Source organism: Pristis pectinata, chromosome 26 (assembly GCF_009764475.1).
Source record: "Pristis pectinata isolate sPriPec2 chromosome 26, sPriPec2.1.pri, whole genome shotgun sequence".
Taxonomy (NCBI): domain Eukaryota; kingdom Metazoa; phylum Chordata; class Chondrichthyes; order Rhinopristiformes; family Pristidae; genus Pristis; species Pristis pectinata.
Genome location: NC_067430.1, coordinates 19,696,272 through 19,709,699, shown reverse-complemented (window position 1 = coordinate 19,709,699; position 13,428 = coordinate 19,696,272). Strand labels below are relative to the sequence as shown.

Genomic DNA, 13,428 nt, shown 5'->3' with positions numbered 1-13,428 from the left:
AGCAACAAAAGACCAATTTCCAGCATGCTACATCTGGGTCTGTTGTGGACTAATTGATGAAGATTGAATGCTGTGGTTATTAAAAAGCTCCATTGTTATGCTATGATGCAACCACCCAGATGTAGAAGAGGGCCAATAAATGTTCTTTTCCCATCAGCAATCCCAATGTTGCTATAGCCTTGCTATGTCAACTTAGATTCAGTTCGCAGAGGGCTGTGAACCCAAACAATGCAACTCAGCGGCTACACAGGATATGAATGCAACAATCAATTTTCTAAAATCCCTTCATGTTGTATCCAGCACTCAGTTCTTGGTGTTGCTGCTAGTTAAAATATTAATTGATCTAAATATATCCTACATTACACTTATCAGTATCTCTTGCATCTGCTTCAGCATCACAATCCCCAGTCTTATCTAATGGAGTGAGAAATAATACACAAAGCATGAGCACTCTTCTTCCCAGAAGATGTACTTATGTTTAATTTTTGGGTTTCAGAACTTTCCATTTTCATTTCTTAGATTCAGTTCATTAAATGGCAAGGAAGCATCAGGAACATTCAGAACAACACCAATGTTGTACCTTTAATGTAGTAAAATACATGAAGTTCTTCACAATAGCATTATCATATAAGATTAGTCACTGAATCAGATGAAGAGATAGTAAAAAGGATGAGCAAAAGATTGGTCAAATGGGCAGGTATAAAGTAGCATCTTAAAAGAGAAGGCAGAGATAGAAAGGTAGAAGAGGAGATTCCAGAGGATCTAAACTGCTGAAAGAATAGCCACCAATGGTGGAGCAATGAAATCTGAAAATGCATAGGAGGTTGGAATTGGAGTGCACATATCTTCGAGGGCTGGAAAGGGTCACAGAGATAGAGAAAGGTGAGGCTACAGAGGAATTTTAAATCATAATGAGAATTTTAAGAATTAGGCCTTTTTAGACTGGAAGCAATATAGAACCATAGAACCATACAGCACAAAACAGGCCCTTCGGCCCACCATATAAGTCAGCAGGCACAGGAATGATAACCTGGATTTGCAATTTGGATATAGGTAACTGTATTTTGGATAAGGTCAAGTTTGCAAAGGGCACCAAGAAAGGATAGAAATTGTTGAGTCAAGAGATAACAAAGGGATGGACGAGGTTTCAATAGCAGATGAGGTGAGGCAGACTCAAGATTCTGCAGTATGTGATTTCAGCAAATCAAACCATTGTGAAAGCTTGATTAATATTTGAATTCAGATAGTCTGAGACACCCAAACACGGAGTCAAGGAAGGAGGGTTAAAATGAGAATCAAGTGAAAAAGGGTGAAAAAATAGGAATGATTATCTATTGATGTGTGTCTCAATACTGGTGATTTTAGAATGTTCAAAGCTCATTTAGTTCAGGCATTGTCATGAAGGGAAGGGGACTTTATTACAGACAACAACAAAAAATCATGAAACTTTCAGGAGTATGTCTCACTTTCTTATACAATAAAATGCATGAAGTATTCACAAAATAAATTAATGTGCAAAATTAAAACATATAAGATTGAGAGTAATGTACTGACACAGATAAAGCGAACTATTTGACAGGCAGGAATAAAATAGTTCTTCTCTGAAAGGCAGGCAGTGACTTGTGAGTACTTCAGGGATTGATGCTTTGACCACAGTTTTTCACAATATATGTTAATGGCTTAGATGAGGGAAATAAATGTAATATCTCCAAGTCTGTGGATGATACAAAGCTGGATGGGAGTATGAGCTGTGAGGAAGGTGCAGAGTGGCTTTGCTGTGATTTGGACAGATCGAGTGAGTGGGCAAAAGTATAATGTGGACAAAAATCTGAAGAATTTTTCAGAAGCAAAAATGGGAAGGTAGATTGTTATCTGAATTGCAATGGACTAGGAAAGGGAGAGGAAGACCTGGGTGTCCCTCTACACCACTCGTTGAAAGTAAGGATGCAGATGCAACAGCAGCAAATGAAAATCTAAAAAAATGCGGATGTTGGAAATCTAAAGTAAAAACAGAAAATGCTGAAAACACACATAACTGATGAAGGGTTTTTGACCCAAAACGTTAACTCTATTTCTCTCTCCACAGATACTGTTTGACCTGTTTGGTGTTTCCAGCAGTTTCTGTTTTTATCTGGTGCAGCAGGTGGTAATTGGCAATTGGTAATGAATAGATCTGCTGAGAGCAGCTTGCAAGAGTCGCCATTCTTCAGCACCGTTAAGAAGACAAATCATATATTACAACGATACAATTTGAGTACAAGAGTAGGGATGCCTCGTTGCAATGGTACAGGGCCTTAGTAAGATCACACCTTGAACATTCTGTGCAGCTTTGTTCTCCTTATCTGAGGAAGGATTTCCTCCTACGGTGGGAATGCTGCAAAAGTTTCAAGACTGATTCCCCAGGTGACAGGACTGATATACAAAAAGAGATGGGGACATTTGGGCTTATATTTGCTACAATTTGGAAGAAAGAGAGAGGACCTGACTGAAACTTATAAAAGCCTGGACAGGCTAGATAGAGGAAGGATATTCCCAGGTGTCATAGCCTCAGGATCCATTTAGAATTGAAATGTGGAGAAACCTCTTCACCCAAAGAATGATAAACCTGTGATATGTTTCAGCATAAAAGGCAGTTGAGGTCACATCATTAAGTATATTCAAGAAGGTGTTAGATTTTGAACTAAAGGTTAAAGGGGTCAAGGTATGAGGAGAAATCAGGAACAGGATATTGAATTTGGCTGACCAGCCATGATCATAGGGAATGGCAGAGCAGACTCAAAGGGCCAAATGGCCTACTCCTACTGTTTGCTACAAAAACTTAAAACAGCAGCATGGATTCCATAATATAATTAATAAACACTCTCATAATTACATCATATTTCTCTGTCTACCAATTTAACCCATTGGGTGAAAGTTTTTCAAATGGCAGAGAGAGGAATTCTGCAAATACTATCACACTGCTCAGTTTAACTCCCAACCAATTTCCTTTATCAATGAATTTAAACAAATAAACTTAATTTCTTACAAGGCAAACTTTTAATTTGAAGTTAAGTTTGGGTCAGTATAGTTTAAACCACAGACTTGACTGACAGTGCTAGCTTTTCAAGGCCATCCTTGCATATGCATTGTTTTGAATTGTCATTTTTTGTATGCTTGCTCATAGCTCCTTGTCTATTTCACCCTTTTTCCCTTATCATAAAATATTCTGTGTCATTTTCCATCTTTCTATCTTCTTTTCTTGTATTTTCATTGTCTTTCGTTACTTGCACTCCAATGTGATGCTATTATAAAGCTGCTGAGCAAAGTATCAGCACATTTACCAAAAAAGACAAATTAATCTTATTTTCTCTACAGTAAAAAGCGGGAGAATACATCCTCAAATTTATGTGCAAATCAATGTCACATAGTGTAGCATACAGGTAGTTCAAACTAAGTGAGACAAGGAAGGTAAATTGTCAGCTAGGTTCTCTCCACATTTGATAATCATCAGCTGATCTCTGCTGGAAAGTACTTGCCCATAAACATTAGTTGAAAGCATGTTAGGACTGAGCTCTGACGCTTTCAGCTGGAGCATGTCAAATGGTGGTCTCTATTTAGATGGACACATGAGAGATAGTCTCTTTGCCAAACTACAAGGACAGTGACTAGCTCCTTAGAACTATATAATATAAAAACAGAATATGCTGGAAATACTCAGCAGGTTAGGCCGGTTCCATGGGAAGAGAAACAGAGTGAATGTTTCAGGTCAAAGACCCTTCATCAGAACTGTGAAGTAGACATGAGAAGCTTGTTAAGCTGCAGGGAGAGTGGTGGGGGGAGCGGGGTATATCTCTGACAGGAAAATACGGGTGACCATGGGGATATGTTGTAAACAAGGTTATCTGGTCAATGAGTCATCGGAAGTTAGAGAGTGAGAACATAGACAAAAGAATGTAGAAGTTGTAAAATGCAAAGCAGGAAGACATGCCCAGCAGGACAGGCTGGGCATGTCCTACATTCCCAGAGGATAAAAAGTGGCGGGAACACACAAGCTGAGTCAACATAACAGATGGATGAATGATACAGACAGAAATCGTTACCTGAAGTTGTATGATTTAATATTAAGTCCAGAAGGCTGCAACGTGCCTGGATAGAAGATAAGGTGCTGTTCCTCAAGCTTGCATTGGGCCTCATTGTAACAGTACAGGACTGGTGGGTCAAAGTGGGATGGAGAATTAAAGTGGCAGGCAACAGGAAGCTCAGGGTCACCCCCTGCAGCTTGAATGCAGGTGCTCTGCACAGTGATCACCCAATCTATGTTTGTTTTCTCCAATGCAGAAGAATACCAAAGAGGGACCCAAACAATCTTTCCAGGTGAAGCAGCGATTCACTTGCATTTCTTCCAATCCAGTGCACTGCATTCAGTGTTCACAAGTTTAGGTAGCTTGATTTTTGTCTATATCTGTCATCTATCTGTGATATTGGCTCAGCTTGATTTTCTTTCCCTTTTCTCCCTTCTAGAGGTGGAGGGAGATGCCCAGTCTGAACTGCAGGGCATGTCTTATTGCTCTGCATTTTGCAACTCCTACATTCTTTCGTCAATATTCTTTAGCTTATGTTCTCACTCTCTAACTGCTCCCATTCACTTATGGACCAGATAACCTTGTTTACATCTTATCCCCATGGTCACTCCAGTTTTACCCAATCAAAGACATCTCCCGTCCCCCTACCTTCCCTGCAGTTTAAACAAGCTTCTTCTGTCTCCTTCCCAGTATTGACCAAGGGTCTTCGACCTGAAACAGATGTGGCCTAACCTGCTGAGTATTTCTAGCATTTTCTACTTTTATTTTTAGATTCCCAGCATCTGCAGTGTTTTTTTAAAATTTTCCCTTGGAACCATATCCCAGGAGGTAAGTATCAGGGAAAGACAGTGGAGGTGAGAATTCAATGCAACACATTCTTCAAACTCTATGAAAGAACTATACTGACTTGATCACTGAAATTATTTTGAAACAGGAGTAAAAAAAATAATCCTTCATCCAATCTAATCTGTTTGGTGCTGTCCAAAGTTGTATAACTCAACTGCAGGGACTGATAAGATGGCAAGCAGATTCAAATGGGAATTGAAAAGGAAACTGCAGGAGTGTAGCGAAATAGCTATGAATTAGAACTATTACAACACTCTACAGAAAGGCAAGCACAGAGTTTAATGGGCTGAATGACCTGTTTCTTCACAGTACATTTCCCAGAACAGTTACCATGGCAATAACTCGAGACATCAGTCCTTTGGAGTACATTTCATTCACTCTATTTCACATGCAAGAACTTGAAACAAGAATTGTTTTTCATTATACCTACATTTTCAGCCACAACAACATCACTCTCAGAACAGGAGATAGTTAGACTTCATTTCACTCCTTCCAGCTTCTCCCCTAATCCTTTGAAAGTGTTCTCCAAAATGGCCCTTCAACCAACACTTCAATTAAGAAAAAAAAACAACTCTTTTTCATCCAATAATTGACAGGAGGAAGGAAAATTAGAAACTATTTACAACCACAGGGGAAGGGATAGGGGTAACTACCCATCACCGGGGATTTCATTCAAATAATTTAACAGTTCTGCAATAACAGCAATCAATGCTGAGCATGCAGTATTAATCCCCTCATATCTTAGAAAATGTGACCTCAGCTATACTTAACTTTCAATTTATGCTTCAGTTAGCTGTGAAATTTTCCATTTGTTTTGAACCTGGGCAACCCGATTCTATGTTGTGGTCTTGAGGTACGATTTCACATTTGAGAATTACCTAATATCAGTTTTAACTGTCACAACTTTGGCACCTCTGTTCTTCCACTTCCTCCTCCTCCTTTCTCACTGCTTTGAACACAAGAATCCGAATTTATTTTTTCCTAGCAGCTTAGTACTGTTCAGCATCCTCCTACAATCCATAATCAATGAGGCTTTTAAAATCCTGGTTTGATAGAATTTGCTGGGTGCATGTGGGTGAGGGAGTGGACAGCTCCAACTTGAAAAGAACCATTGCAATTTACAGCACAGAAGATGGGCATTCAGCTGGAATATGACTCTAAAAAGCTAGTCACTGTCCAATACTTTGGCATAGTGACTGTCTCCCCTGTGTCCATCTGAATAGGGAGCAGCATTGGGTATTCATGCTTCAGTTGGGAAGAGGAATTATGCCTGTGTGTTTCCTAGCTTTAAACCAAGGATGCTGAAAACATCACAGCTCTGCCCCAACCAAAAATAAATTGTTTATATTAATCCTATTTCTTGGCATTTGGTCTGCAGCCCTGTAGGCTATTTTATTGATGTTAGTTTGAGGAGTAAATATTGACTAAGGCACCACCTCTACTTCAAAACTTTCAATTCCACCTAAAATGTATTTGAAAGACAGCACCTCCAAAAGTGTACTCCAAAAATATTGCACAAGAACTGTCAGCAAGATTTGTCTGATAAAGTCTGCAATGTGCAAATTGAACCCATGATGTTCTGACCCAGAAAAGAGAGCACTATCTAATGAATCACATCTGACACCAGTCCACATAAAACACAGGATCAGTGGGAACAGCCTTACTCATATTGTTTGTAAGCAGCTGAACAGAGTTAACACCTGGAACAGGCTTAATGCAATTTTATAGTTCAATACTAATTGGTTGTAGGGAAAAATTCCAATGGGAACCAAGTGACCTCTGATACCAGGAGTTAACCAACAGTTCACCAACCGCATTCTCATTGAAAAGTTGAGCAGGCTCAAAGGACTAACAAGCCTACTTCTCTTCCTACGTTCTTACTTTGGACATATATGTGAACCATATCTGAGTGTTAGAGGTCACTAGATGGTGTTGGGATGGGGGGAACACTATGGTTCATGTTGGCTTCCTGAATGCCTATTTCTTCCTCTTCTAGTAGAGCTCACTGGATAGTGATCAGGAACAGGAACTATGCCTTACTTTTCCTAGCTTTAAATCAAGAATGCTGACACCAGCTACGAAGCAACATGCAAATGAATACAGTGGTTCAAACTGTGTACAAAAAAGGGTTCAGAAGCACAAACCATCCTGTGAATATGACTGAACTACATAGTGGACAAATAACTATTCAACCATATAGTCCAAAAACTGTGCTGGTAGAACAATAATGCTCCTTCTCATTTTGCCCTGTCCCCACCAACCATCTGCCTCAGTTGCCTTGTTACTATTAGTTTTGTTCTGCTCACTCCTGAAAGAAGACTGATTCTTTGGAACCTTGAGGAATGTGCGACTTCATTTAGCACAGAAGGTGGGGCACAGTGTGACAACAAAAATACAAAGAAGCTGAGTTTCCTCTCGAAACAGAACTGGGGTTGAGGTCAATAATAGTAATCCAAGAACAAACTATCAATCGTTACAGTTTCTGTTTACCTAAAACAAAAAGAAATGAACATCTCTTTGAAACGGATAACATACTTCTGACATGACCATCAGCTGATAATAGCATAAAGATTTCAAATCATTTCTTGTTATTTACCAGATTCCTGATGACAGAGCATTAAAGCAGCCTGTAGTTGATCCATAAAAACCGGCAGGTTTAAGATTCAATTTCCAGTGTGTGCTGAGGTCAATAAATCTCAGCCAGGCAGCAGTAGGACTCATACTGAAAATGGCTTCCCTTGGTTCCACACACTTGGGTAGGAAAGGGAGAAAATAAAATTAACCTGTCACAGTTCCTGCTCCCCGATCATAATCCTGAAAAGTACCTTTGTTTCAGAATGATCTCGGTTGTGATCTCAGGAGTGATCTTGGTTGTGATCTTGAAACTGTAACATACTCTCACCAACAATCCAAATTCAAACATCAAGAATGGTCAGTTGGAAGGATGACTGGGGTCCAACTTCACCTGTCAAACTGAACTGCAACATAAACCTTTTTCTGGAGAAGAAAGGACCAGGATAGAAGCTGGAAAGGAGTTGGGAAAAATTAGAAAGGAGGCTGGAAAAAATCAACAACAGCTGCTAAGCTTGGGCCGCATTTCAGCAAGGTGACACATCTTTTAGTCCACAAGCATCATGAAGCTGCCTGTTTTGGTGACTTTAATGACTGAATAAGACTCACTGAAATGGATCAGTTATGTAGATGGGTAACACCATTTAATCATTCATTCACAATACACACAGAATAACAGATACCCAGGAATAGACAACAGACTGGAGTCCATTTAAGGGGTTAGGGTGGTTTATATAAAGGGGAAAATAACTGAGTTATGGCTTTAAATTAATTAAGAGGCATAGTAACATATATAGAATAACATGCACCCAGGAGGGAGTTGTGGGCTGGATTAAGGTTGGTTATCACCATTTCAGGTTCAAAACCCTTCAATAGAACTGAAGGAGAGAAAACAAGTTTTTATTGTAGACCAGCAAGTGACAGATTTGATCCGTGGCCTGGGGTTTCAGTTAGGCTACCAGCTTTCTCCATGGCCTGGGTAAGGTTAAGTCAAAGAGGATGCCCCCATTCCACACCAAAAATGTGCCCTGTGAACAGTGGGAGAGGAAAGAAACAGTTCAACTATGATCCCTTTGCAGTCAAATAGCTCCCTAACAAACATTCACTCACTTAATAGGAATTGTCACTTGATTGCAGAAATAAAATACATCATCTTCAGTCAATGAACTGAATATCAATTAAAGTCAATGTCTTGAAGTGAGATGTTGAGTGCAGTGGTGGAAAAAATTTAGGACAAAGAAAGCAAGTAAGTAGATGAAGAGAGGCAGCCACAATTCTCATATAACTTTGAGTTACCTGGCACCAGGACTAGGGAACAGACAACGACAGTGAGTGGCACGTGGAGTACAGGTGTTACTATCATTATGTACCTGGGTGGAGGCCTACGAGCAATTCACCTGTTCATCCTTCAGACCAACAGAGAGTGAGGAGAAAAGTGCCACAAAGGGAAAAAAAATAATTTTCAAAGCAGGAGTTGTAGAATGTACCTGTTTACATCGAGGTCTCATCAGTTCCAATGTGTTGTGTGTTTGTGGAACTCATTGAAGGATCATGGGACCTGCAAATTTTACCTGCAGTTTAATATATCTGAATATTTAAGTAATCCTATCAAGGTTCAATAAACCATTCAAGTACAGTTAAAAAAAATCAGCTGTCACCATGTTGTTAAAATACCACTTTTCACTGATGCAAAGAAAGAAAAATATTGGCTTTTTGGTGTGGTTCAGATCCAAGTCGTAAACATGCAGTTGAGAATGCTGACAGACAGAAAAGCTGTCTGAGTAAAATCCAACAAAAGGCTTTCAGCATTGCTTAAAGATTCAGCTGTTCTGGACAAGTTTATTCTGAGTAGGTAGCAGTTCTTAGAGTGAGAAAGAGGAAAAAGCAGAAAGGAAAAGAAAGCATGGTGCAGGGGTTCAAGTGAGATGGCTCACCTCACAAGGGCAAAATTAGGAATGGAAACAAATGTTGTGTAATTTCCTGATACTATGAATGAGAAATTAAAAGTGAATGGATATGTTGGAACTGACAGGTTGCCAATCTCCTTGCTAGATCAAGGAGCATGTGCAAGTTAAAAGACATCACAAACCATAGAGCACTGTGAAATTATAGCTTAGCGGGGATCAAACAAGAAAACATTCCGCTGCTCCACATGGTAGGTATATCACTGACCCACCATACTCATTCTGTAAGCCGAAAGATGGTGAACTATCCCTGGTGGTGGGCAGAACAAAGCTAAAAGAATCTCTATGGTAATCCAGACATGCCTTGCAGTAGGCATGCTATGGGGACAGAAAGAAATGGAGAAAATGTTTAAAACAGTTAGTAGCATTAGTACCTGCTTCATGCAGCTTTCAGAATCTAAAATTTACATTTAATTTACTGCACAGATGGTAAATTATTAAAAAAACAATGTAGGAGGATTTTTGTTGATGATAAATCTGAGTGAAAGGCTGAATCTGCAAGTGTAGGATTGTAACAAGGCTAGCAGAGGAAGGCGGGGGTGTGCTGGATCATCAAGTGGTGATTAGGTAACATCAAGATTAGCTTCAAAGATGCTATAATTTGCAAGGGAAGGAAATCCTGAGGGAGCCAGGGAGTTCCACTATTTTCAGGTCCAAGAATTGGATAGGTTTGAATAGGAATTGCAGTGATGAGCTTTGATTTCAACATAATGTGGATGGAGAGAGAGGAAAAAAAGTCAGCTGTGATATGTTCACCTTCAATGGGAATAAAACGAGAATGCTCAGGAGGAATAATGACCAGAATTTTTATTCAAAATATGTATGTGTGACATAAGTGGAATGGAATATAAAATCTCCAGAATAGTTCTAAGCTGAAAACTTAAGCAAATTACCCATTTCATTGCTGCCCATTGTTTGGTATGAATTCAGTCGCAGTCTTTGAAGGGTTTTAGATTCATTAGGCCGTACAAATCGTGCAGTCTAGCGTTGCATTCTGCAAATCCCTGGGCCCCTCGGCAATATGAACTTGCTTTACCTCTGCTGTCCTTTCAGCACTTGGCAATGACACAGCAGAGCACAATGGTATGTCCACAGAAAGTAAAACAAAAGTACCTCACATATCTCGCTGTGCACACAAAGATTCACACACAGAAGACACAAGGAAATTCTCTACCTCACTCACTTACTTACTTATTCATCATCTCATACACCCCCACACACCCAATTACTCTTTCTTGCAACCTCCCTCATTCCCTCCATCTCTTTTTGCCAGTTTGTAATTTACTCTCTCTCACAGTCAATCAATTAATGATGAAGAAGTGAGAATATATTTCCAAGAGAGGATGATATGTGACCTGGAGGTCACCATGGTCCGATGTACCTGGTATTCTGCTGGTAGAGGTTGACAGGCCTGGAAGATCTCACTGAAGAAACCTTAGCTAGTTTGTGCAGTGCGTCTCGTATATAGTTAACAGAGCACTGGTAACAGAGGGAGTGAATGTTTAGGTTGGTGAAAGGAGGGCCAATTAAGCTGCTGCTTTGTCCTGGATGATGCTGAGTTTTTTGGTGTTAGACGAGTGGACCTAATGAGTGAGCAGAGAAGGGCCACGTGTCTAATTTTACTTTTAGGCTTTGTGAGCTCTTCCAGGGAAGATTCAGAATCAAAGTTCATCTGTCCAATTTGAGATACAAACCCAAAGCCCCATCTCTGGCAAAACATGAGGAAGAACCTTGGTGTGTATGAACCAGACAACAGTGTTCCCCACTCAGTGGTTGATACTCTTTCATTTTTGATTCTTCCACAAGACACATTGATGTCTGATAAAAGAACTATCACCAACCCATAGCTAACACCCTGTCATACTTATCCTACTCCAGGGGTAATATAGCCAAAGAGAGATCAAATTCAGACGCATGACAATACAGTCAAACATTCTCATGGAGTGATTTTGGCCCTGGAGTGCAAGCAACATGGGATGAATGACTTCCCATTCACCCTGCAAATAATTCCAATCCAGTAAAAACTTGTTGGAGGTGAGAAAGATTGAGAAAAGTGTTGGAGCAATGGCGCAGCATTTCTTGAGGTCATTCTGCACCGGACTTGGATCCATGGTCAGCCTGTTCATTAGAATCACAACTTGAATACTATCATGTAGCAGATCGAAGGTAAGCAAATTTCTGAGGACAGCCAAATTTGAGAAGGATGTTTCTCTATTGAAAGAATCAAAGGCTTTTGTAAAATCATATTGTCAAGAATAGTGGTTGATGTTGTTCCCTGCATTATTCTCAGAATTGCTGCACAGTGGTGATTATGACCACTGCACCTCTGGATGGGTGGAATACACACTGCACTGTGAAGAGGATCTTGACAATGACTTCCTGTGTGGCAGATGGTAGGGAGATCCCTCTGTTGTTACAGGAAATGGATTTGCCTCCATTCTTGATGATGTTGACGATTTCAGTATCTCTGAAGTACCCTGGCATGTCCTCTTTCCCAGATGTTGAAATTGAGATTGTGAATTTGTTTGTGAAGCTCCTCTCCACAAGCTTCAGGATACCATCTTCTCACTCCTCAATATGAAATGTGGGAACTGGAATGTCAGGACTCTCAAAAGCAATAGTTGTAAACATTGTTCAGCTATTGTTGCTACAAACTCAGACACTCTGATATTGACATTGCTGACCTGATGGGGAAACAAGGGGCAGGAGATGGCCAGCTCAAAGAATAAGGCAGTGGGTACACCTTTTGGAAGGGCAAACTGAAGAGGGATTCTGTCTTCATGGGGTGGGTTTCACCATCAAGATGATCGTGAATAAGTCAATGTCTCATGATGCCCCACCTCACTCCAAAGGAGAACCAGTACGTCCCAAGCCTGGAAGCTATAAACAAGGCCAAAGAGGATTTTTTCACTCTGACCTTGAGAAAACCTTCAGCTGCACTGCACATGAAGACAAACTGATCCTCATGGCTGACTTCAATACCAGAGCAAGAAAGGATGCAAATTTCTGCAAAGGTTAGATTGACAAGGAAAGAGTAGGGAAAACTAACTCCAATGGGGTCTTCATCCTGACAAAATGCTTGGAGCACGACTCTGTCATAATGAACAAACTGTTTGCTCAGAGACACAATTACATGATCTTGTGGCAAAATCCCTAATCTATGGACTGGCACTGTTAGCTTACATCACTTCCCAGTGAGACCACAATGATGCCCACATCACCCAAGCCATGACAGGTACCGACAACTCCTGGACTGACTACATAATTCACTCAGTTACTTCCATCAGCCTGGTCCTTAACTAATGTTGACCACAGAAATGCTGCCTCAAGAAAATCATTGTTGAATGTGTCAAGGATCCTGCAAAGAATCCTTTCCCAGACAGTGCTTCACAAACAATCTACTGATTCTCAACCAATAAAAGTTGCAGTATCCACTGTGCCTGAGCTACCTTGAACTTCACCATAATGAGAACTTGTGAAGAGATTCTTGTCTTATCTACAAGAAAACACCAGTGCTGCTTTAATGAGAATAATCAAGAGATCAAGGAGCTAATCAACATCAAAAACAAGTTGTTCTTGGATTGAAGAGTCTACCATGGCCTAAGGGGAAAATAACAACACAACAGACATCTGAAGGTTCAGGTCCAAACAGAAAACCAGTGTCCTGAAGAAAAGATAGTGGGTGGAAAGCACGCAGGAAGCCCAGAAACACACTGATAACCATGACGTGTGCCGATTTTTCAATACTGTCAAGGCCAGTTACAGCCCAAACACACACTGGCCCACCACAATCAGAGCCAATAATGGTGAAGAGTTTATCTTCAAAGCTATTCCAACATTGTCTGGATTAAAAGCATTTCCAAGAACTCCTCAACTGAGATGCTATACTTGACTGCTTGGTCCAATCTAGCTGCCACCCCAGACCAACAAGAAAAGATCATTGAAATATTGGACATGTGGTTAGTTAACCACAAGACCCCATGAAC

General features: G+C 40.3%; 1 protein-coding gene across 6 annotated transcripts in view; it reads right to left on the bottom strand.

Annotated features, from left to right (window-relative positions):
* Positions 1-13,428, bottom strand: part of camta1a (calmodulin binding transcription activator 1a) — a 936,513-nt gene that overhangs the window by 655,096 nt on the left and 267,989 nt on the right. The gene's annotated exons all lie outside the window — the stretch shown is intronic.